Raw genomic sequence first — 24,194 nt, 5'->3', positions numbered from 1 at the left:
TCATTTTGATATCCTGATAAAGACCTTTCCTGCAGCGTCAGTTTGGGAATCTGTGTGGAAAGAAAACCTAATAAACTGGATCCTGAGTGGAGATATATTTTTACAGCATGTTCATCTTCTGCTGTAAAAGAACCTGCATAGAGGCAGGTGACACTGACGGAAGGCACTTGACTGCCTTTGCTCCAGATGTTTGAATTACACCATGTAAAAACGACAACAATTTTAATGTAGCTGAAATAATAAGTTCTAGGTGTCTAAATTAGACATGCTAGATATTGCCCTGCTTTAATACTTTTATGATGTTCTGCAGTGAATTACACATGAGTTGAGTGACTCAGTACAATAGTTACTTCTTGGAAACCAAAGTGATGTTTCACACATGATACAGCTGAGCCTGGAGTTAAGGATAGGAACTGCGTGCCATTCCCCAAGTCTGTGCAGTCATGGCAATCCTTTCTGGTGTTACTATCTAGGTATCGTTATCATATATGGGTAGGCTGAGAATCAGACATTTTAGGAAACATCACGATAATCAAGATTTGAGAAGAGGCCAGCTGAATTATATACTGTACACTTCAGCCCACTGCAAGTGCCCATGTTATATGCACAGCCATCTTCACCTAATAATTGATTTCAAACAAATCATTGATCCATTCAGTACATGTGCTTCCTTTTCCAGGTACTAGCACAACCTGCCTCATACTACATCTGAAATGTGGGCTTCCTTTTATGTTTGATCAAGTCTTGGAGGCCTGGGCTCCCAGGGCAAGAAAGCTGCTTCCAGATTTTAATATTTTTGATGAAACAATTGGATAAAAAAAAAGAAATCATTAACACCTCAACACAATGACTTTTGTACCTTGCTGGTTTTAAGAAAAAACACTCAACTAAGGTGAAAGATACACATCCAAAATCATCGGAAGGCAACGGGAATTGTTTCATACATTAACTTAAAGGTGCCGTGTGTCAAAATCTGAAGTATGCAGTGGAGAAATCAGCACACTTGTACACAAATGAGACCTTTCTCAGGCAATAACACTCTCTTCACAGAACTGCATTGCTCCCTTTTACTTACATAACTTCTATTACTGATCCTTATTGGCTGTATAATCCCACAACATAAACCCTGCTGACATCTGCTTTCACATTCAGAAGTACCTACCTTGGCAAGAACAGTGGAATGTATGGGATGCTGTCAAATTCAAACACAAAGAAAGTAAATTATTCCATTTATAAGACCCACGAGCACCAAGGACAGCAAAGGAAGAGCTGCATTGTCTGCAGGCTGGCAGGGAAGCAGGGCTAGGCCCCCGTCTTACATAGAGCCCATGTCTGAGGACTGCTTCAAAGCAGAAGGATGCAACCCAAGCCAATGTTCTGCAGATTTAAAACTCTGTACCACCTGTCTCAAGCCAGGGAGCTGTTATATCATTGAATAGAGCACTTTTTCTCATGCATGGAACACATGTTTACTTTGCCACATCATTTGTAAGTCTCTAGTAACAGTGTAAGATTTTTATCTCCAACCTTTTTTTTCATGTTGGGTTTTCGACAAGGTAAATGAAAAAGCGATCTTGCTCAGCTGAGTTACGGAGCATAACTTCAAGAGCATTCTTTCATTTCCAACCTTCTGTTGCTCTTGACATAAATCTTGGGAGCTGGACTACTTAAAAAGCAGCAGGACACCTCAGTCAACATTTCCTATTCTTTCCTTTCAAAATATTCTTGTTTTCATTATAAGGTACTCTCAAAAAGGGAAAGTTTTATTATTTTTTTTTCTTCAGTGCTTCAAATAAGAGGAGATCAAGAGCAAAACCAGTCAGAAATAACCCATAGCCACTGAAAGTGATCTATTGAGTTGTGCTACATGTTGCATGTGTGTGTTTAACATCCTTGCTACTATGGGATTTTTTAGTACTCTTTCTTCCCCCTCTTCCAAGTGCTGATGGAGTTTTAAGATTCCAAGGCTAAGATATTTTAAACTCCAGTATTAACTGTATGTTTCCTCTGGGATATCCTAGGTAAACTAAATGCTGATTTTCTTGGCATACTCTGCTAAGATTTTATTGGTATCAACATTTTCTGTGTCTCAGGTCACATGGCAGCAAAGTTCCTCTCGAAAGTTCAACAAGACTTGTATTAAAAAACAGACATTCCTCCCTCATCTTAAACCATCTTAAACCATTCTAAGTTCGGCGCTATTTGGAAAAATAGGGGTTATTGTGATGTGTTTGTCTGTATACATGAGCCAAACATGAGAAGATATAGCCCAGGTCTCCAGAGATCACAGCGTTAGCAGGAAACAAAATATAGAAGAAACTTATCCTTCTAAAAGAAATATTGTTATGTATACATAGATGTGTGTGAATATATACACATCAGTCAAAACATGACTGAATAGTATCGAGGTAAAAATCCTGCAGGAAGGGTATGACAGAGATCTGCAGTGTTGCCCTTTTGTCATGCTCCCAGACTGCATTCAGCACAGCTGTAAAACCAGGCTACAGAAGGCAATTTCAAATGTAGTGTCTATCCTGTGCACGTGCATATACACAAATGTCAGGAAATGTGTACGTGAATCTGTGTCTTGTTCTGAGAAGACCTACCTACCCTTCAGTAAGACGTCTTATTGGCTCTCACAGTTGTCATCACTGAACTTTACAAAGCCTTTGTGATCTTTGCAGCCAACAATTGGGTTGCTATTTTTGGTAGGTTTTATGGTATCATAAGCTATCATGCCATGAATCAAAATAAAGGCATAACTACTAACAAGCACCCATGTGCATGTGGCTTCCAGTGTTCAGAAAGAGTAGGAAGGAAACCCAGTGACTTCTTCTGTTGGGAACTGTCTGTGGGAGGCAGGACTGGGGGCTGAATCCAGGCATAAATCTGTTCTCAGTTAGGTGGGAATTCTCAGTCCTTTCAGAGCCTTTGAATCTTTCAATGAAAACATTTCACAGGGATGATATTGTTTAGAAGTAATTAGCAGATTTGGAAAAAAAACAGCAACAATAATAACAACAAAAAAAAACACAACTAAATAAAGCATCTTAGCAAGAAAATACAGGCATTAATGGGAATATATTTGACTATGTAAACTATCGCACTTGGAATAGATTTTGAGTTTTGGGGCCCAACTATAAATACTTTACACACAGCTTTCCGTATAATCAACTTTCAGCTGGGGCCTGAGTGAATAACTGATCTGTTTCAGCTCACCTTCCCATCTGCTCAGCTCTGCCAGTGCTGTCTGCCTCAACATCCTGCTCTGCTGTTTATCTAAAAACACGGGCATTCACGAGACCCAGTCAGGCCCTTTGAGAAGGCCCAGTCTTTCAAGGATGCCTTCAGCTAAGCTGGGAAAGACTGTTTAGAGATGACACAGTATTTCATTGGAAAGAGGAAATTTTGGAGGACAGACAAGCCTGGCTGCTAGAAATTAATTTATAGCTGCTGGTAGAGGAGGCACAAAGGTGATAATCCATGGTGGGGAAAAGGAAATTTATTATATTTAATTTTATCTGTTATAAATGTGTAAGTCATACGTACTTCTCACTCCTGTGGCCAATATCTTGGTATAGGGTAAAAGCTCTTATTGAATGCTCTTTGGGAAAGGGGCTCCTTAGAGATTCATGCAGCAGAAAAATACCTAATGAATTTGTTACAACTGCAACGATATCACAGCAGAAGAAAGCTCTATCTAGGAACTTTTCATACAGAGGTTTGAAGGACTTCCTAGAAGGAAGAGATTTAAAGGTTATGAAGGAATTCTCATAGTCAATGTCCACAATTTGTCACGTTCACAATTAAACCTCGTATGCATAACAATCTCAGATGAACAACAGAAGCCACACTAACAACACTGATCAGCGAGATCTCTCAATGCCCTGCATTATATTCTGCTGTAATGCAAGTTGTTCTAGGTTTACTTCCAAGTGTCAGAGCCTTCTACAGGACTGGATGCCTGTGTCTAGACTGCCTCTCACATGGGGAGATCTCTCATCTGTGCTCACAAGTGCTTTAAAGGTGTGGTGTCCCCATGTGCTCGCAGAGTGCTCCCTAGAGCATCGACCCTTTGGAAGTTTCTGTTGGAACAGTAATTGAGGAAATCGCGAGGCTGCGTTATTTATGGAGATCATCTGGTCTCACAGTTCACTATGCAATATGGAAACAACATGTAGCTGGATATCAAAGGCCATGACAGCTGCAGAGGGCCACATCTTTTTCCAATATCACTGCTTTGAGGGGGGGAAAACGTCTCCTCTCTGAGCTCTTCTGGATCACTGATTTGACTCAGAGCCTGCAAGGAAGGTCTGCAAATCAAAAGGTATCAGTGAATGGTTTGTGAGTTATTTTGTGAACAAAGTACAGATCATTAAAACCAAGTTCCCTTCTGTTTCTAATCACTTCTCCCTTAATTTAATCCCTTTCCAGTAAGGGAAAATACAGAATGAGCGAATGGTAGAGTCTACAGAGTGGTGGCCACGAAGGTGAGACATAGAGCAGTTGATTCTGGTCAGTCTTGGACTAGACTCGAGGCTAAATGTGTCACTGACAAAACGCAGGTAGGTTTGAACTCAGCATATTCCTTACCGTGTAGGGAACGTGATTAAAAATGGTAGGAGCAATGCAGATCTGAAGAAACCCAACAATCTGATTTGAATCGCATCAGTCTCTAATTTGCTGTTTCTAAATATGATCGCTGGAAAAAGCAGTGAACTTGGCAATTAGCTCGTGTTGCCCATGGCAAAGAAGCCGCACCCTTGAGATGCATCATCTGGAGTTCTGCTGTCTTCATAGTTTGAGTCCACATAGTACAAAGGCAAAGCCTGGCAAGTTGATGAGAAAGTAAAGGAAGGCCCATGGCATACCCACAGGGCCACAAGATTGCCTAAATTTCTGAGCATATCCCTTTCATTGAAAGAGCAGCAAAAAGAGAGTCACTCATTTCTCAGACAATTTTGAGAAGACAGTTCCAAAGAGATCCTCTATTCCATAGCACTGGTAAAACAGGCCAAAATTTACTTCAGGTTTTTCTTTTTCTTTCACTTTGGCAGTTTTCTTTTCCATAAAGAGATACGGACAAAATTTGTGTACGTTGCTGCAGAGCAGACAGAAGACATGCTGTCCCTTTTGTTTGCTTATTCCTTCTGGACTATGCCAAAAAAAGATATGGAACTTATTACTTCGCAAATTCTTCCCTGAAAAAGTACTTGACTGTTGCTGGAATATGACTGCTTGGCTTCCTCGGCTGTCAATTCTGATTTAGCAGTTCTGTGCTCTCTGTTCTGTTCCATGATCTATGCAAAGGGAGCAGCAGAAAACGTGGTAGCACACATACAATGAAGCTGATGGTAGGATGGAATCACATTCCACATACTGAAGTTTGTCTGACTTCTTGGTAGAAGAATTACTAGAAAAAGAAAGATTTATTACTAATCCACTTTTATTTCTGTACCTCTGTTCTCATCATAGATATTTGTGCCCTGGTGGGTATTTTTCAGTGCTTTGTTTATCTCAAAGTCCGCAAAGAGGAGTTTTCCACTTCTGAGACTTTTCCACTCAAGATAATTCACTTAAATTATCCTACATCACCATAGTTTCTTTTCATTAACTGATTTTACTTCCTCTGACAAAATGAAATAATTCTTTTCTTATCGGATTTTTATTTTACATCTCATACAAGGAGGAGGAGCTGCATGTATGTGCTGTCCCATCTTCATTCAGTGATTTGCAGGACCTACCCAAAAACCATTAGTGTTGATAGCATCTTATTTCTATGTGGTCTTTTCTATGTTGTCTCTCAGCCACATTTATGTGTTCTTGGCCACACACCATGCAACGGCAGTGGTGAATGCGTTATAAGACATAGACAGAGATGGAAGCAGAAGGATTAAAAAAATAAATGAAATGGAACTGTAGATAGATTTGACATCCCAACGTTTCCTTACACCTCAGCAGATGCATTTATTATTTGTACATTTCCAGCAGTGTAGAAAATGCCTTTTCCACATTCCCTGCATTAAAGGGAGGATAGTTTGAGTAGCAAGGAGGATCCCAACATAATTTGTAGAGATCAGACTTTCAGCTCTGAAACCTCCAAGCCACAAATGTCATGTATCTACAGTTACCATGCCTAGGGAACAGACTGTGTTGCTCTCAACCAACTTCAGATTGGATGTAAAGGCCATGTTATGGTCATCCAGTCCAGAAACAATGAAGGTTTCAATCAGTGACATGTGCAATGCTAAAGGAGTCAGCAGTCAGTCTCAACAGGCTGGATGAGAAATAGATATTTCTGTCTAAAAGGAATTCTGTGTTCAGACATCTCCAGTTTCTCCAAGTTAGAGAGCTCAAACCAAATCTGCTACAGTATATGACCACAGATCTTCTTGCTAACCTCAGAGTGCTTTTGGATGGACAGTGCTAGCTTTGAAGCTGGCCAAAGTGTGAAAACTTTGCAAGAAGCAGGGCAGCTTCAAGCAGGAGTTAAAAGCAGTTAATGGCAGCCCTTCTCCTGACAGCAGAATGGGACTAACCACCATTAGTCACACTTGCAGAACAATTAATACATTTTTCCTTTGCTAAACAAATGCAATTTGCAAGATTAAACCATATAAAAGGGTGGAGGGGGTTTAACACATGCCAGTTGTTTTTAATTTCTGTCTCCAGATGGCAGCAAGTACAGAATGAGGCTTTTTCTCGGTGTGAACATGAATCTCCATCTGCAGCCTCTGTATGCCACAAAGCCTGTGACTCATTCAACTGCTCTGCGCTGGCTGGGCTACTGCTGGGTTTGCATAACAATGTTCTCTCAGGACTGGGTCCTCAAATGCTCCATCAGACAGGCCCAGATATGCACGTGATTAAGTCAGGAGAAAGCAGATCTAAGCACAGTAGGGATCTTGAACAAAATCTGACAAAAGCCTCTGAGTTCAGGATGCAGTTTCTCTTCCTGAAAGCCTATCTGCCCCTAAAGCTCTTAGAAAAATATCCAACACTACCAAATGGCCTGCCATTCTCTGAAGTCTTGAAACCTTCTCACCTGCACGAGGGAGGCTTTCATACCAGTAGAACCACCAGATGCAGGTAGTGATATAACAGCTCTTCTAATGCATTCCCGATACTCTATGTAGTGAAACAGCCCATAACCATGATGTCAGGGTGCAAGACTCTATTCAAGTAGGTTTGTCACTTCCATAGTAGCAGTTTGGACACCTGCCTCTGTGTTGGTGAACTCTGCTGAAATCCCACAGTGGAAGGAATCAAACATCATCTGGTGCCTGTGGGAATTCATGCTCTGGTCGGTTTTACAAGGCTCTGAATATATAAGACTGAATTTATAGAGTTTTCTTATTGCTGTTTTCTCAGCATAGTGGCTCCCTCTGTAAGCAGGAACTCAAGCAAACAACTAGAGCATTATAAGTTATTGTATTTATCTGGTTCTGAAGTTATCAAGCAACTGTGAGGCAGAAAAAAAAAAGTATCCTCTCAGGAGACAGAGATTAGACTTCAAGTCAGTGCTACAACCAGCTGCTTTAAAAGCCCCCAAAAGAACTTAACTACTTCAAAATGACTCGGTTGATGAAACTGCGCCATATGAATTAGTTGGTGGGATTAAGAAGACAAGAACAACGATGAAGGAGTGAGTGGCCATATCAGCTCAGCTCTAAATATTCAGCTCAAAAAGGGGGGACAGGCAAGACAGATCATGGATGCCTGTGATTTCCAAGCGATCCATGAATGTTTATTGGGACGTCATGTCTCTGACCCGGGAGTGGGATGCTAGCCAATCTGTATTAAAAGATACTCTTATACTCCTAGCATAGTTTTGCGGTGAGCAGAATATGCTGCATATATATTTTATGTTTCAGGTTGCAGGGCTCTGTGTGGGAGTTTTATATAATGTCTTTCAATATTTATTTGGTTAGGCTTTACAATTATGATCCTCAGAGAAAATGATTCTCAGATGCTGGATCCTGGCTGCATAATTTGAGTGAGATTATGCACACACACAGAGACAATCTCTTACTCGTACACAACAGCCTCTCTATCATGCACCCTTCTCCAGCCCTACACTTCTGAGCATCTCCAATGACATGTTTATCCTCACAGCCACCACATGGGTAAAGCAGTGACACTCTCCCCATGACAGACTGATACACAGACACGTTGACCTAGCTGCAGACAGTGCCTACCATTAAGTGTCACCCTAGGGACTGCATGGTTGGCAAAGAAAGACTGGCATGGCCAGAAGGTGCCCAAGCCCACTGAAGACCTGATCTGCCCATGGAAGGCAGAACCTGCCAAGAACTTTTACCATCTCCCAGCAGGACCAGTAAAGCACAGAAGTGTCAGCAGCTAATGTCAACATAACTATGCCCAGACACAGTTGAAGTCACCACAATACATGAATTCATTTTCCAGACTTCTTTGCAATTTTGTCTTCACTGCAAGGAAGTGAAGACAATCCCCATCTACAATGCCAATTTGTACCAGAGAACAAATGAGAAAATAGCCGGCACAACTTTTCTAGAGCACTTGAAAAGCCAACCTAAAGGTGCATACAGTTTAAAAAACAAAAGATCAAACTGGAAAGATTAAGGAAGGAGAGGGACTATGTTGGCTGATCATATAGGGCCTGGGAAAACAAAGACTGGTGGAACAATTAACTTTGTTAAATTCTTACTGTTCTGTATGTTTCAGTACAGTGGGAAAACGGATGTTCTCCAAAGCAAAGACCCTTTGCCCCCCTTACTATTCCAGGCCAGAGAAACTGAAACAATTTGCTGGCAGAATAATGGTCTGCAAGTCCTCCGTCAGTAATGCAGAAATACCAAACATATTTCAGTCATTATCCTAGCATGTTAATCTGCTCCTTCTTGTTTTTCTGCAGTATAAAGCTAGCATCATCACAACGGTGTTCAATGGAAAAAGGCTGCAGTGTTGTGTGCTTCACCCCATTGTCTCTTCAATATGGAATTCTGATTTCTGAGCTCTTCATAAATTAATTAAATGAAATTAAATCAATAAAATCCTATGCTTATACTTCTTTCTTCCATATAAAAATGTACCCAGACTTATAGCTTTCTTTAATATTTCTTTATATCTCCTCCATATCATTGTGGGTGCATGCACAATAAAGCTGGCTAGTGCTTAAGAGATTAAACTGAGCATGGACTGGGCTTGCTGCTTGGTTGTTGAACCAGCTCGGGTAAATGATGAGACAAATGTGTGCCACACAGACCACCAGAACTCCAGTGGCATGGAACAAGCCCGGGCAGGCAAGCATGTGGGTCTGGGCACACTAGTGAGAACAATAATGTCTTTACTGTTCACATGTAATCAAAGCAGCCAAAGATCTGTCAGCACAGTAATTCTCATTAAGCACGAGCATTTGCCAATGGTGAGTGGAACCTGGCATTTCCCAGACAGAAATATATGTGCAGACAGTGTGTGCTGCACACACACACTCAGCCTGAGGTTTCTGGGAAACGTCAAGCCATACATGGTGTAGGCCCTTAAGACCAACATGTTTGGTTTGCTGAACACTTCCAGGAAGCACAGAGCTGTGGACACCAGAAATGGTTGGAATTTTCAGGTGTAATAGGGATACGATCCACAGATTTCCTTTGAACACTGAACAGTAGCTCTCTGCTCTTCTTTCTGGATGAGGAAATCCTAGGCAAATATCAAAAATTCTCCAGTTCCACCAAGACCAAGTAGAAAACAAGGGCATGTCTATGAAAAGACAATTGTAAAATTACCTTAAGCAATTGCACAGATGCTAGGGATGGAGAAAAGTCAGAGACTAATCACAACTATGTTGTGTTACTTTTCCTCCTGCATTCCCATGTGGGTAGGAGGGAAAAGGAGAAATCAAATATCCTGAAGTTGAGTTTAGGTCACATCAGGACTCTTCAGGGTTAATAGGAACCGGTATTTCTGTGATGCCAGGGAAAACTATTTCAGACCTATCAACTCTGCCAAAAGGAGCAAAATCAATCAAACATTTGAGTTCCTGTGTAGGAAGTAAAAATAATTATTCTGTTATTTATTACTGTAAAAAAGTTTCATTTCAGCCAAAACGTCTGAAAAAAAAAAAGCATTCAAATTTTATGCATTTGTGGCTGTAGGAGGATTTGAGTTGGACGGTTTAAATGAGTCCCTGTGTGTGTGTATAAATGTCACAACACGCCAAATAAACAAGGGTCTGAGGAGTCTGAATAGGACTGCATTTGAACTTTGGGAAAATTCAGATTCATGGCCTGGTTGTACTTTGGCACAGCAAACTGAGCCAAAGCCCTTACCCAAACACACCCAGGATTGTGAAAAGTTCAGTCCTGCATCCAGTCTCTGCTTCCATGTCTGTTGCTGCTCTAAGCAAGCATGAAATGGACCACATTGGCTTCTTGTGTGTCACAGATGGACCAACATTTTCTGCTTCAATTTGGCAGTACTTCATGTAGCAGCTCCATAATGAGCTGTGTATACAGCAGTGGTCAAAAGAAAAATTAAAGGAGTTTATTTTCCATTCCAAATGGAGTACTTCCTGAGAAAAACAAAGTCTTTTTGAACATTTAAATCTGCATGGTGACCTGCATTGCTCTGTGTTTTATATTGCCAAGAGGGAAGCCAGGAACTGATTGCCAATCTCATTTTTTCCTTCCTACACCATTGGACATTGAGAGAAACACTTCACTAGTGATGTGCACATCCCAGTGCTCAATAGTGTCTCCTCTGAATAATGAGGCATCTCCTGTTTTTCTTGTAGTTTTTTTCCTTTAGCATTGACTTTGCAGGTAGAATACCTCCAGCTGCTGCTAGTGCCTTTCATCTTCTAACAAAGCAGTCTAGAAAATGATTTCCCCACCAGTTAGCTGAACAGTCATATAGGTTAATAGAAAAATCACATTATAGCAACCAAATTCTGCCAAACGGTTCAATAAACGTGGGTGACAACACAACTCTCTGTTACTTCTAAGGAGAGGTAACATGTAGATCCTCTGGGTATCATCCTCACTCTGCTGGATGGGACTTTGCCATGTAAACATTCAAAAAGCATGAGAGTCACTCACTTTCCTCAGTTGTGGAAGATCACTAGTCCAAGATTGGATCTTGTCTTAAGGGAAGATTCCTCCAAAGTGGAGTTCCACATGAGATGGGTTCCCTAATGATGGAAGGACTCTTGGCTGCTGCTTCTCTAAGACAGACCTAGAGAAGCCACAGTGAGCTATAAAGGAGACTACTGAAGAATGCTTTACAAGGCCCATTTTCACAATGATGGCTACCTCCAAGGCTACATAGTTGGAAGTGTTTATTCACCTTCCTGAAAACCATGGCTGTCTTGACAATCTGCTCTAGTTCTGCATGCAATGATCTTCTGGTTATGTTATGGGTGACCCTTTACACTGTGTTTAATGACTTTATGGGAAGCTGGGAAAACATCCAATCATTCATAGTTGAAATATTGCACTTTGGATTTGGTACCAATACAAGCAACCTTGTACTTTATAAAACTGACTGGGAACTGGTCCCCCACCCCCTTTACTTTTCCAAGAACTACAGCCACCACAATAAAGTAGCAGTAGAATTTATGATCATTTACAGTAAGTGGAAACAAAGCACTTCTGGTATCCCATCCCTGGTGCTAGCTATTTTGCTTAAAGCATTGGAAGTCCCATGAAATGCTTCACGAACAATCTCATGCAAGTAGCTACCATGCCTTTTGAGCTTCTCGGACCTGTCGGGAAAGTCAGTCACAAAAACCTCTTCACAGTAACAGAATAAGACACATTAGCTCAAATCAAGTCACCAAGGTGGCACTGCTGCCTCAAGGCCTATAAAGATCCTCTCCTGGTGATTCTTTCACTTCTTTACTATCAGGATTTTTACAGAAGTCACTCTTCATGGGTAAGGTTCTCTCACACATCCAAACAAACTCCTGACAAAGGCAGAAAAAACTTTAAAGTAACCTGGACAGAGATGAAAGAGGGTGCTTTTTTCATTTCAGAAAGAACTGAGAGAGGGAGATCTTCCCAGCCTGAGCAATAGATCTGCAATTTAAGTTAAGACAAACACAGCTCCCAGCCCATCGCTCCAGTATCTGGACTGTTTTGAAAAGAAGGAGATGTTATGTCTGTCAACCTGCCCAGAAATCCTTTAGCTGGCAAAAATAAGCTGAAACCAAGACTGTCAAAAGCCAAAAAGGAATATTTTGCAAATGCTTCATGGGTGCTGGGACTGGGGAGGGAAAGAGAATTCCTAGAAAACAGTTGGAAAAACAGGCTGGCCACTGACTGGTAACAAGAGCTTAATCTGCTGCAGTCAAACACATGGGTTCCCAGGGCTGTATAGCTTTTGGTCTTGCTACATGTGAAATAGGATTGAGCAAGTAATATGGGTAAACCTGAAGTGCATGAGGGTGGCAAACTCCCCTGCTGTAGCTCCTGAACTTTCTGCAATGACATCTCCTATCTTAAGGACCTACCACATCAGAAAGGTCTGGTTGGTTTGGTGTGTGAGTGGAGGAACTGGGAAGGAGCCATGACGCCAGAGAGCATCCTTTGGGAAGCACACCAGCACTTCCACATTGCCAGGGAGGACTTTTTATTTTTCTTGAGGCTCATAATCCCTTCTTGGTCTAGGGGCGGCTAGCAAAAGTGTTAAAGGCTTGCCTTTGCCCTCTCAGAGGAAACAGGAGCAAGTGCTGGTAAAGGTGTTTCCTCCGAGATGTCTCCTCATCAGTGCAAAGCTACAGACAGACAGCGTCATGCTGCTTGTGAAAGCACTGCCAGGGCTGCCTAGGAGCAAGCAGTAGAGAGAGTTTAAACACATTTGACAGCTGCCTATAAGGCATGTCATTCATTTTATGAGTGATTGTAAAACTGGAAGTTCAAAGACTGCCTGTGACAGTTCGTGGAACCAGAAAGACAGCATGTGGCAGTTCAATAGATTGTTTGGGGATTTTGCCTCCAATAATGATTTCCTTTAGATATTTATGGATAATGCAGTTTCTGTGCCACACACATCACAGCTACAGCTCAGCACTGTCCAAATAATCATTTTCTCTTAGTGGTGCTTTCCACCGCCACTGCTCCAAGCATCCCATCAGCAGCTGCTCTGGCAAGCGTGGGGTGAGGAGCTTCATCATCAGTTATCCAAAAGTGAGGGAACTGAGGCACTGAGCAGTGAAGAGCTGCAGGCCAGAAGGGGATCAAGAGTAGTGCTGGACCTGAAACACAAGCACTTCCTTCCCAAAATATAAGGGTACGATTCAGGTTGTGGGAGAAATGAGTGAAAACAAAATGGTCCCTTTAGAGGCTCAGAGCCTCAGACCCTCAAATATAAGTGGTTGTCTCAATAAACATGAAGTGAAGCACCTAAGGCCCTAGCCATTAACTTTACAAACCTATTTTTGAAAAAGAAAGGTATAACCTGGGATGTTGTGTGTCCTGAATATTTATTACAAACACTGTCTGCTGTACTACACACAATAGGAAAAATACTGTAATATATGTCACAATAACAAGGTAGCAATGGCACCTTAAATGTGCGGAGAGCCTGGAACAGTATCTCCAAATTGTTCCTTGCCTTCAGGACTTGCTTGTTATTGATTTTACCACTCAAAGCATAAGAAGACCATCATAAACTGCTACACATACTGCTGTCTGAGTCTTTGCTGAATTTACATAGTGAGGAGAGAGGGTGGAGTGCTTTCACTTTTTTTTTTGAAGGAGGCTCAGCTTTCAAAACTTTGGGAAAAAATTTAGTACTTAAATCACGCTGTCTCTCCAATACACCATTACGAACTGACCAGACAGGCTTTTTTCCCTCTGCATCTATGTGATTTTGTAGTCTTATATCTGCTCTGCTAGTTCTGAGATCATTCTTTGAAAACTGTCGCCATTAGTTTCAGAGCTAAATAACCTGAAAGTGAAATGGAGTGGCCTAAACTGACTGATTTTATTTTCCGTATTTCAGCAAATGACCCACAAAATTCTGATTTGGGCTGGCAAAACAATTCTCTCTCCCTCCCCTAATTTCTCCTTGTGACCACTGGGGGGAAAAAAAATCAGTCCTTTGTGCATTTTTGACTGATACGCTCACCTGCAAGTGACCTCATTTTTATATGGCTGATTTGAAAGCAACACATGTTTAATCCAGAAATACTGTTTGTTCATGGTCCTTTACGGTACAAAGAGATAGCTTTTGCTGACAAATCTCTCTGCAAAATCAAGCAACATCACAGAAACTTGCTCTGACCGCTATATAGACACACATGAACTTGTAGATTTTTCTTGGCAAAGCTAACCCATTGCTCCAAGAACACAGTAAAAACAGAAGTTTTACAACATATCAGAGGGCAGGAAAACAGAAAAAAAAATCTTACAGTTTTCAGAACTTTTTTCTTTAAGAAGTCTTATTCAGAAAGTGTGCTATTGATTACACATTTGCACATTATTCTTACTTTAACCACTAAAAAAAAAACCACTAAAACCTTCAACTTAAAGAAACAGTATGTCTACCACTTAAACTATCACTAGACTTAAGTGGACTTTTGTCTTGGTTTTGTCATAGAAAGCAATCCTCTGACCTTAAGAACACAGGGTAAATAAGCTTTCATTTTGGAAACCAAGGGCACTCTTAAAAAACTTCCTTGTCCTAGCAATGCCCTTCACAGTGAATCCTGCAGGTGATTGCACCTGGCCTCTTTCTGGGTAATTTGTATGTAAATAATATGGTTGGCTCCAAAACTAGAGAACACCTTGATACAATGCTGTGATGAGAAGAAAAAGTACCAGACTAGTTTTGAATAATGCAGGTGACTGGCTACATTAAGCTTCTCATAATATCCAAAGCATCCTCACAGGACAGGCAGACATCCTAAAGACCCACATTTATCCGAAGGGCAACTGGAAGCCCAAGATACATCTTAAGGCACTAGACAATTACAGTAAGACAACTGAACCCAACTGAGACCCACTGAGTATCACAGTCACAAAGTTAATTAAAAAACAGACCTGGTGAGAAGTCTGATGAGCTCCTTCCTGAGGAGATGGTAATTTCTCTTCCCTCCCTCTGGCCTTCAGTTTTCATTAACGCTGCTCTGTGGAGCATCAAACTGTCTTAAATGCTTCTCCTTCTCTTTCCCCTTCCCAAAAGACTGAACTAGCAGCACAAGAAGATGCCAAATTGAGTGCCTTCATTATCAGGCTTCTTATAGCAAAAGGGTTTGTTAAACACAAACCTGCCCTGTCCACAATTTGATAAACTACACCTGTGATCAGGAGTGTGGTCAGATGGTGATGTCCTGGTGCAGTTAACTATCCATCAGCAGACACCTGTAGTGTCTTTTCAAAGGAGGCCTTTGTGGTACAAGAAGCTGTGCACAGGGAAATGAAGATGGTTTCAGGAGCACTGGAGAGAAGAAAGTCTTTCAGGGAGACTATAGGGCTGTTGCAGCTCACATAACACAACAGCTGCACTTCAGTTAGTTTTGTGATTTCATGACAATGGTGTAGGACATACAGTAGAAGATAACTCTTTGTCATAGCTTACTCACAATGTAAATTTGAGGTTGCACCACAGCAAGCTTAAGTTCTTCTGAAGAACCAGATGGATGAAGAAGTGATTTGGCCTTCAGGTATTTTCTTTTAAATCAAAAAGAGAGCCCAGATGAGATTTATGGCAGAGCAGAAATGAATGTCCCTCTCTTCCTCCATCAACTTTGTTTTCTTCTTTCTTCTCAATTTTGAACCAATATAGGAAGCACTTTCAGCAGGGTTAAGTATGCCAAGTGTAAGCCAGGTTGTGAGAAGATCTAACCATGCATCAAGAAGAAAAATAAAGTGCTTTATTCTAAAGCCTTGGAAGTGAAAAGCACTCCAAGCTTGGACTTTAGACATCCACCAGTTTAAATTAGCTGTAAAGAAAAAAGGAAGGTTTGCATAATGTTTTTCCCTCCAAACTCTATTTGCCTAAGTATGGTAAGTACTCTCTTTCTGTGCTCTCTGCACACACCTCAAAGAGTTGCTGGAGCTGAAAACCTCTCACCAGTGATTGCACTTAATGACTCTTCTCTCATTTACACAATTCACTGTGTAAGGGTGTGAAACCATCTGCTTTTATTCCTTGGAGAGCTATTGAATTGATTGTCATGACAAGGATTCCTTGCCTACATTGTAACAAAAGAGGAGAAAAGACAAAAGAGGAGAAGCTATAATGAAAATGGTTACTCTATGTGGGTCGTTATAACTTTCCATCTCTCCATCTCCCCTGTCTTCTATAAGTAGACACAATCAGGGTGGCACCTAGTGTGTTCCTCACTGTGCCCTCAGGACGTGATCTAATGATCTCTGGAGTGATAGCCTTATCCCCACATCAGTCCCAGAAAATGGCTAAGCCCAGGAAGCATGGGGAGGGTTCCAAGTGATCTGGAGTACTGGAGCGTCTTTAGAGAACATCTTAGGTCTGTAGAAGACCTAGGTTATATCTATTCCTTGGATGACTATAGCCTCCTGAGGAGTAGCTATAAAACACACTGTATGATAGGAATCCTCCAAAATTTCACAACACATACACAGTTAAAAGTTTAAGGTCTAAAGCATGTTCTTTTGTCCTCCAACCTCACACATTCAGTTTTACCCAGACATCTCTAAATGAAGAGCAAAGACTGAAATTAGCCCTAAGCACCTCTTTTCTCAGGAGACTATACTCTCAGTCACAGACAGACAGATGTCAAGAACCCAAAGTCTCTGCAAAGTCACAACAATGATGTCCCCGTCATTAGATTAACCACCCCTAGGCCTGGAACCTCCTCATCTCCCTTCCACTCTTAGCTCAACTCATCATTTATAAATTTGAGCAAGTCTGATACACCAGGGAGGCATCTGAGGTAGACAGTTTGTCTTAATACTGCTACAAGGTAGTGCTGGGCCCTCAGTGACGTGTCTTCAGGAACAGGGGCTCTCTCATGTGTGAGGGGAAGAACAAATCCCTGTGACACCTGGGGAATGGCAGATACAAGCACCCAGTGTCTGGAGGTACGAGCATCTTGGTGACACAACCCTCAGGACAGCTGCAGGTCAGCCAACCTAGGGAAGACTTACGGTTTCAGAATTTAATAGTTTTCAACAATAAAAGTGTGAGGTCAAGCCAAAACTTGAGTACAGTTCAAGCAGCAGGCAGAAGCAGCTCTGGAGCACCCTGCTACTGCAGGTGAAGGTTTTTGTCCCTGAGAGGCCCTGGGCCACCTCCCATGTTTACCTGGCTGCTTTTCCTACCAGATCAGTGACCTATTTATGATCAAATCCTGTTTGAGAGACTTATCGTGAAGCCCCCTGTGCACACTACTCTACAAAGCCTGCTATGACCCTGCAGGGGGTTATGTGGATCCCCTTCCCCCATAAAGTCAGCACCTCACAGTGCTTCCTCTCCCTCCTGCCCCAGGTTACTCCTCCTCCTCTCCCTTCAGCCCTTGGGGCGGTTTGGTTCCAACAAGGGCTGTGGACAAGCAAGAAGGGGAAGTGCTTGCTCAATTGATGCCTGTGTTTAGGATCTCAGTTAACTTCTGGGATTCTGCCTCTTGTATCTTTTGAAATATCAGGGGTTTACCCCATTCCCTCAGGCCCTGGCTGGGATGAAGACCAAAATATTGGCTCTGACAGAAAACTCCGACAAAAGACTGCCTTGCAATAAATGGGGCCAAATAAATCCCAGCTTCCTCACCTTGCTGAAAGACTCCCCAAAGAAGAAATCTATTAAAACGCACTCATTTCTCCAAATTTTGCTGTGCATGATATTAAGAGTTCAGATTTGTTTTTGCCTTCTAATTGGGTCTTTGTTGTTGTTATTGTTGTGTTGTAAAGGGGTCTGTTAAATGGGAGAAACAACCTGTCTCAGTGTGCAGTGCCTGGCTCGCAAGTGTACAGGGGTGCCAGGCCAGGGAACGCCATTAGCAGACTTGTTTAGAGAAAAGGGTTAGTTAACCACAGAACGGCTCTGCTGATAATTTGTTTAACTGCTCCCGTGGTCAGAAGTGTGGTCGGGCTCACAGCATCCAGGAGCTGTTAATCACCTGTCAGCGGGCTCTTGCAGCGTCTTCTGCAATTGCAGGCCTTGTCGTCTGCAGCCCTGTCAGCAAGGGAAATTAAAAGAGTGATATTCATAAAACTTGCAAGAGAGAACAAGGAGAGCTGTGGCTGAATCTCATCTGTGGTGTATCTCATCTGGGAGTGGGTTTAAATCGCTAAAGGAAACCCCAATTCTTGTGACACTAAGGGATGGTACAACTAGCGCTATTTTGCAGCTGAATTTTTAATGGACCCATACGGTCTGTCCTTCTCCTTCTGTTATTCCACCTGTCCCTTACAACTCCTGAACACATGGGCCGATTTCAACAAAACTTGACACATCGGAGAAGCCTTGTGCATATTATGTTCCCACCTCTCACAAAAGGCAGACAGAGAGGAGAGAAAGTGCTTAACTCTCCTCCTGGGAGAACACTTCCAGTGCAATCTCAGACAACATTTATCTCCTGAGAGGAGTGTAAGTGCTCCAATTGTGAAAAAAATCCAGAGTTCACGTCTTATTAGAGACATGAAAGAACCTGGCAGCAGGATCCAGAGTAGTAGGGCTTGGGGATGAACCCAGATGTGCTGTGTGAGTTGCTGTGCAGTGTGATCCCCACTGTGGGGTGTCACTTTCCCTGGAAATCACTCACACGGGGTCACTAGATTCATTGCCTCGGGGGGCTAGAGGAGTCCCACATGATCCCTGACACAGAGGTGCTGAAGATCACGGCACACTTTACTGATGCCCAAACAGTCCTTGTTAACAAGTCACTTGAACCAGAGCTGTGTCCTGCTCTCTCCCAAATGCCGAAAAACTTCTCAGGGCCATGTCTGCAAGTCACAGATGGGAGAAGCCAGTGCTGGCCATGGGAATGAAGAACAGAGAGAGGAATCGCAGCTCTGAGTCTGTGTGAAAAGTGTATTTTAACCTTTCCTTAAAAAAAGGGGGGGAAAACATGAATGTTCCAAGTAAATGCATATTTCCAAGTAAAATGCCATATGATTAAGTGATAGGTTTTGATCACAAGTGGCGGGTATTTCATCACACAGGAAATAACTGTTAAGGATCACTGTTCACTAACAGCTCTCTCTTTGCTCAGAATCACCTCATCACACCCCACAGCGTGTGTGCCGTGTAACTCCAGGTCCATGCGTTCATTTCGGAGCTGACATGCAGAAGAGCTGGAAGGATGCCTTCTGCAGCATGCAGCCTCTCTTCTGTCCTGGGGAGAGATGCCCAGTGCCATCACCATCCTCCATGGCCTGTGATTTCCCAGTTGGTATATACTTTTTTTTTTTTTTTTTTTTTTTTTTTTTTTTAAGAGCAAGCATAACCTTGTAAGGAGCAAACTCTAGGCTCTCCTCTCCTGACAGGCACTGTTCTTCCTTTACACACAGCAGATGAGGGCTGTTTATTTAACCACTGTTTTACATAACAAAATAAAACAGTGGGTATGAAGGATGGGGGAGCATTTCAGGTTAACAGCTTAGCTCTCCTTGACAGGAATCGGTGAAGTTTGCAGCAGTGACTCTGGAATAACCTTGGTCTCTGACTAAGGGGAGTTCAGGTCAGTCATTGCTGGCTGTGATTTCCAAACCAGCTCCACTGTGCTGCTTTCCTGAATAAGCTCGTGAAGAGGGAAGAATGGGCCATATGTTTAGAAATCACTGCAAGGCCCCAGTGAGCCCATGGGAACCTGAACATTGATTTCAATGGGCTTCAGACTCATCAGATATGCTCCAGCAGCCTGTTGGCACAGAGCAGTGATTCCAGTGAGGCTGTGCTCCAGCACACAAGGTGGCATTAAGGAAGAGGATGAATCAAAGTGACAAGGAACAGATAGATTTTGGGTGTAATTAGATACATTAGTGGTGTGGCATTCAGACCAATACTCGGTGTGCATTGGAGAACCCTCATGCTCCTCTGTATGTCCCATTAAGAAGAGTTTGATCTCTGGGGTGCTCCACTGTCATTGTCACCTGGAAGAAGGTGGCTCTGGAGCTTGGGGGCCGTGGTGAATGCAAGCCTCTGAATCAACATTCTTCCTAGCCAGATGAAAGCTAGAAGACATCTATTGCTTATGCTACTCTGGAAGCTTCTGGACTTAATTTGCAGAACAGTCAGTAAGGAGAGCCATGGGAATAAAATCCAGTCCTGCTCTGCTGGACTCCAAGGCCACTGGGGACTTACATGCCTCTCAGTTGACCTCCTGCAAAAATAAGTCCATAAACCTCACCCAGAGTTTCCTGCAAGTGGGCCAAGAGGATGAGGGGAGTGAGGCTAGGCCTTCAAAGCAGGGCTGGCCAGCTTTCTACAGTCTTCCTGCCAGTTACAGCCATGGGACCTCACAGGCTTCAGATGTTTTGCACCATGTTGTACATATAATATCAGTCTACCATGCCTTTCAGTGCTGTATCTTGGGTAAGCCCATATATTTCTGTCCACTCAGTACTCAGTTTATGCTAAATAAAAAGGACTGCTGCCAGCATCCAAAAGATATATACAACATTGATCTGTCAAACCTGGACCCTGACTTAGCTTTCTGAGATTGCAGACACGGGCACACATGCCCACAAGTGATTTCTATTTCCTTGTTGCCAAAGGACTTGTGTCTATCTTATTGAGTTTATTTGTGGGAAGGGAAAAAAAAAGGTCAATAAACACAAAATGCAACAAAAGAAAATGACAAACTGACTCTGACAGACTTTCTTCATACCACTTCCTTTTGTGGAGAAACAGCATCTGTCCATTTAAATTAGAGCAAAATATTGAGAAGATGTTTCCTAATGAGTTGGCAAATCAAGATGCCAAAGGGACGAGAGCTGAACTCTGAAGAGGATATTTGTTCTTCCCCAATTCAAATTCAGTCTTCATTATTATAATTTTTGTTTCTTCTTTCCATTTCATTTGGCAGTGGACTTTTACCAGAAATAAGCTTTTTAGTGTTCTCCCTTCTGTGAACTCAGATTGAACACAGCCAAAATTAACTTCTCACTGGGTGGTGAAGATAGAAGAAAAGGAAACTAATCTTCATTTCCTACCCCTATCCCCCTGACATTATATCCTTTATTTGTAAGTCCCTCACATGATCTGCATATAAGAGAAAGAAAGAAAGAAAACGATAGATCAAATTGGAATCCACTGTCTGGAAACATTTATCCAGTTTACAATGGTAGTGCCATAAGTAGTTTGATTTCTCATCTACTCCAGATTGCATTGCTGTAGGAAAAGTAACCTCTTTAGCCCACCACTAAATTCTGTGATTCATCAGTGAAACAACAGGATTTTGGAGGGTTCAAAGTATTTCCTCTTCGCTCTGGTAACACGAAGAGAAACAGAGTTGTTTCTGAGGGGGACCAAAGCAGGGAGGGAGAGGTTTGCTGCTCAGAGAAAAAAAAAAAAAAAAAAAAAAAAAACTGTTGAAAACAATGGAATAAATTGACTTTTAAGATTTTTAGGCATACATTTTAGAAGGGATCTGTATCTAGAAAGCAAAACAAGTACATAAAGAGCATTTAGTTAAAATAACAGTAAGTATCTCTTTTGTATTTTGGCACCCAGTAGGAAATTTTCTCGTTTCTGCTGGTAAATGTTCTGACTTCCAGTGTTAACACTTCTGATTTTATAATGCAAGTTTTCCTACAGGTTATCTTAAAATGTAGACAATATAAGTCTGTTATATTTTTGTTTATGCTTAAGTAAGACATAAAGGTTGTAAATTTGAGTTGATCACAGACCTTGTCTAAAGCACGTGTGCACTTCCATGACACTGTTTATCTTTAGTGTTCGGCCAGATGAGATAACACGGTGGTGTGTCAAACACGTGACACGTGTTATCTAGACACCCTGAACACTTTTTTTGCAGGGACATGTTGACACAGCGCTTTTGAGTAGATGAAGACAACATGATGGCTCCACTTATGCCAAGGAACAAGATGAGTGTCCTTATGTTAATCCCCCCAGTGCCTAACACTATCAGCTGGAGCAAGCAAGATGGAACTGCTCGGATGAATTCAGCAGTGGAAATGGTAAAAAGCAAGCAAACCTTATATTGAGTGCAAAAACTGGTACATGCAATACTTTCATTTTTTGTTGTTGTTGTTGTTTTTTTCTTTTCTTTTCTTTTCTTTTCTTTTCTTTTCTTTTCTTTTCTTTTCTTTTCTTTTCTTTTCTTTTCTTTTCTTTTCTTTTCTTTTCTTTTCTTTTCTTTTTCTTTGTTAAGAATAAAAGCACAGTATTTGAGATGGACAGGTTTGAGGACATTTGAAGTAAGAAAAATTAAGAAATACCACTCTTAAGTTCCATTTTGACCACTATCACAAATCCTAAAGATCACATGCCAAATTCTGCCGTGCCTGTATACCTGGTGCATGAGGTCTGTAATGCTACAGAATTTCAGGTCTGCATCCTTGCTTGTCTGCTAAGTGCATCCTACTGACATCATTTGATTTACAAGGAGGTCATAAAGGAAAGAACTGAGCTAGAAAGCTGCATTTTGGGGATTGCAGGGAGAAATCTATTCTCAAAATAAAAAGCTCTTTAAGAGCATATCTGCTCTGTGATATGGAAGACAGCAGGAAGTGCAGGAGCTGGTAAGAATCCAAACTGGAAGTCCACTAAATCCTGTGGGAAGGTCCTCGATGAGGTCTGGAAGTACAGCAGCCATATTCGTGGGAACTCAGACCAAATACCAAGACCCTCAGCTGCAAATGAGACCTGGAACAGGATGATTTTTGGAGGTAACACTGCGGAAACCAACCTGGGTCCAGCTGCCTCCCAGCCTCCCTCCCGTACAAACAATTTCAGGGGAGGTGAGGATTGCATGACAAATTCAATTAGAGATGAGCCTGAGGGGGAAAGAGGTTGTCAAAACAGATGATTAAAATGAATGCAGTTTGAAGCCAAGGGGAGTAACCAGCATTAAGTCATGCCCACAAGCAAGGAAAAATAACGTGTTAGGAGCTACAAGGTAAAGTGGACTCATTTGTTTTTTTTCATTGTGTTTCCACAGTTTCTCATTTTCTTCCCCTCCCACTCTCTATAATGCTACTGCTTGGCTAAGCATTAAACACTTTGACGGTCACACAAAATCATCTAACATTTCCACGGCAGTGAAACACTAAAACATAAACAGTTTATTTCTCGTGAAATCTGTAAGGAAAACAAACATTTTACAAGGCTCCAGTTCCCTCAGCCTTTTCCTCCCCTGTAGCCCCCAAAATTATTGCCAATGTAAAAGGCAGGAGAGAAAATAGACCTTAAGTAAACAGAAACGTGAGTGTTATTTACTATCCACTGGTTATATGCCAAGGAGATATCAACCAAGCAGACATTAGGAAAATATTTATCCAAGCATTAATATATTCTTTGCACATGACACATTGCACATCATTATTTAGCTGGGCTGATAACACGGAAGCTTTACTAACAGCATATTTCTTCCTGTGCTTAGAAGTCTTTAAAGCATTTCTAAGCCTAGCAGTAAATCACAGCCTGGTTTGCAGATATATTCTGTATACACATGCATATTCCGCTTCAGCCCTTCTAATCGCATTGCTGAACATCCATGTCTTTTCATCCTTGGTACTGCCATGTCACTTTTGTTATTATAAAAGGAAAAGCAAAACAATTAAGGTCAGTCACATCCTAAGTTCCTACTAAAATTCCCAGCAGCATCCATCTCCACTGCTTAATGATCGGGTGAAGATCAGAAAATACAAGAACTGACACAAATCTGAAAAGACTCCTAAACAAATCAAAAAAGCCTTTAAAATGTCTGAAGTGCTCTATTGTTCCAGGACTGGGCGGTGGTGGGCTTATCCTGGTGATCTGTCAGTATATCTGTCCCCAGAACAAATCCCAAGAATTCTTATCTTTGGTCTGATTCTCTGTATTATTTTTCTAAGTTTGGCAGATAAAAACATTGGGATAGTTCCCAACATAGTTCAGTCTGAGGAGCTGAACTTCTGGATGTTCAGACTGCTGCAATGTAATAAATACCAAGTCCTATATACAGGAATTAAAGGGAACCTGATCATATTGAGAAGAAATGACGTTAATGGACACAGAATTAGAGGCCTGGATTTCTTAACTGTTTAGTCAGCAAAAAATACCTGGGA

General features: G+C 41.7%; 1 long non-coding RNA gene across 2 annotated transcripts; it reads right to left on the bottom strand.

The window, feature by feature from the left end:
- Positions 1 to 2,770: 2,770 nt before the first annotated feature.
- On the bottom strand, positions 2,771 to 15,192 carry LOC110354129 (uncharacterized). Of its 2 annotated transcripts, XR_002405680.4 has the most exons (3): positions 15,024 to 15,192; positions 4,594 to 5,413; positions 2,771 to 4,313 (listed from the first exon to the last, which is right to left on the bottom strand). It is a non-coding gene; the product is annotated as an uncharacterized lncRNA (long non-coding RNA). The 2 variants fall into 2 exon arrangements; XR_003498905.3 differs by having other exon boundaries at positions 2,771 to 5,413.
- Positions 15,193 to 24,194: the final 9,002 nt, after the last annotated feature.

Source organism: Anas platyrhynchos, chromosome 8, assembly GCF_047663525.1.
Source record: "Anas platyrhynchos isolate ZD024472 breed Pekin duck chromosome 8, IASCAAS_PekinDuck_T2T, whole genome shotgun sequence".
Taxonomy (NCBI): domain Eukaryota; kingdom Metazoa; phylum Chordata; class Aves; order Anseriformes; family Anatidae; genus Anas; species Anas platyrhynchos.
Note: the sequence above shows the minus strand (reverse complement) of the source record. Positions and strands in the feature narration are given on the sequence as shown.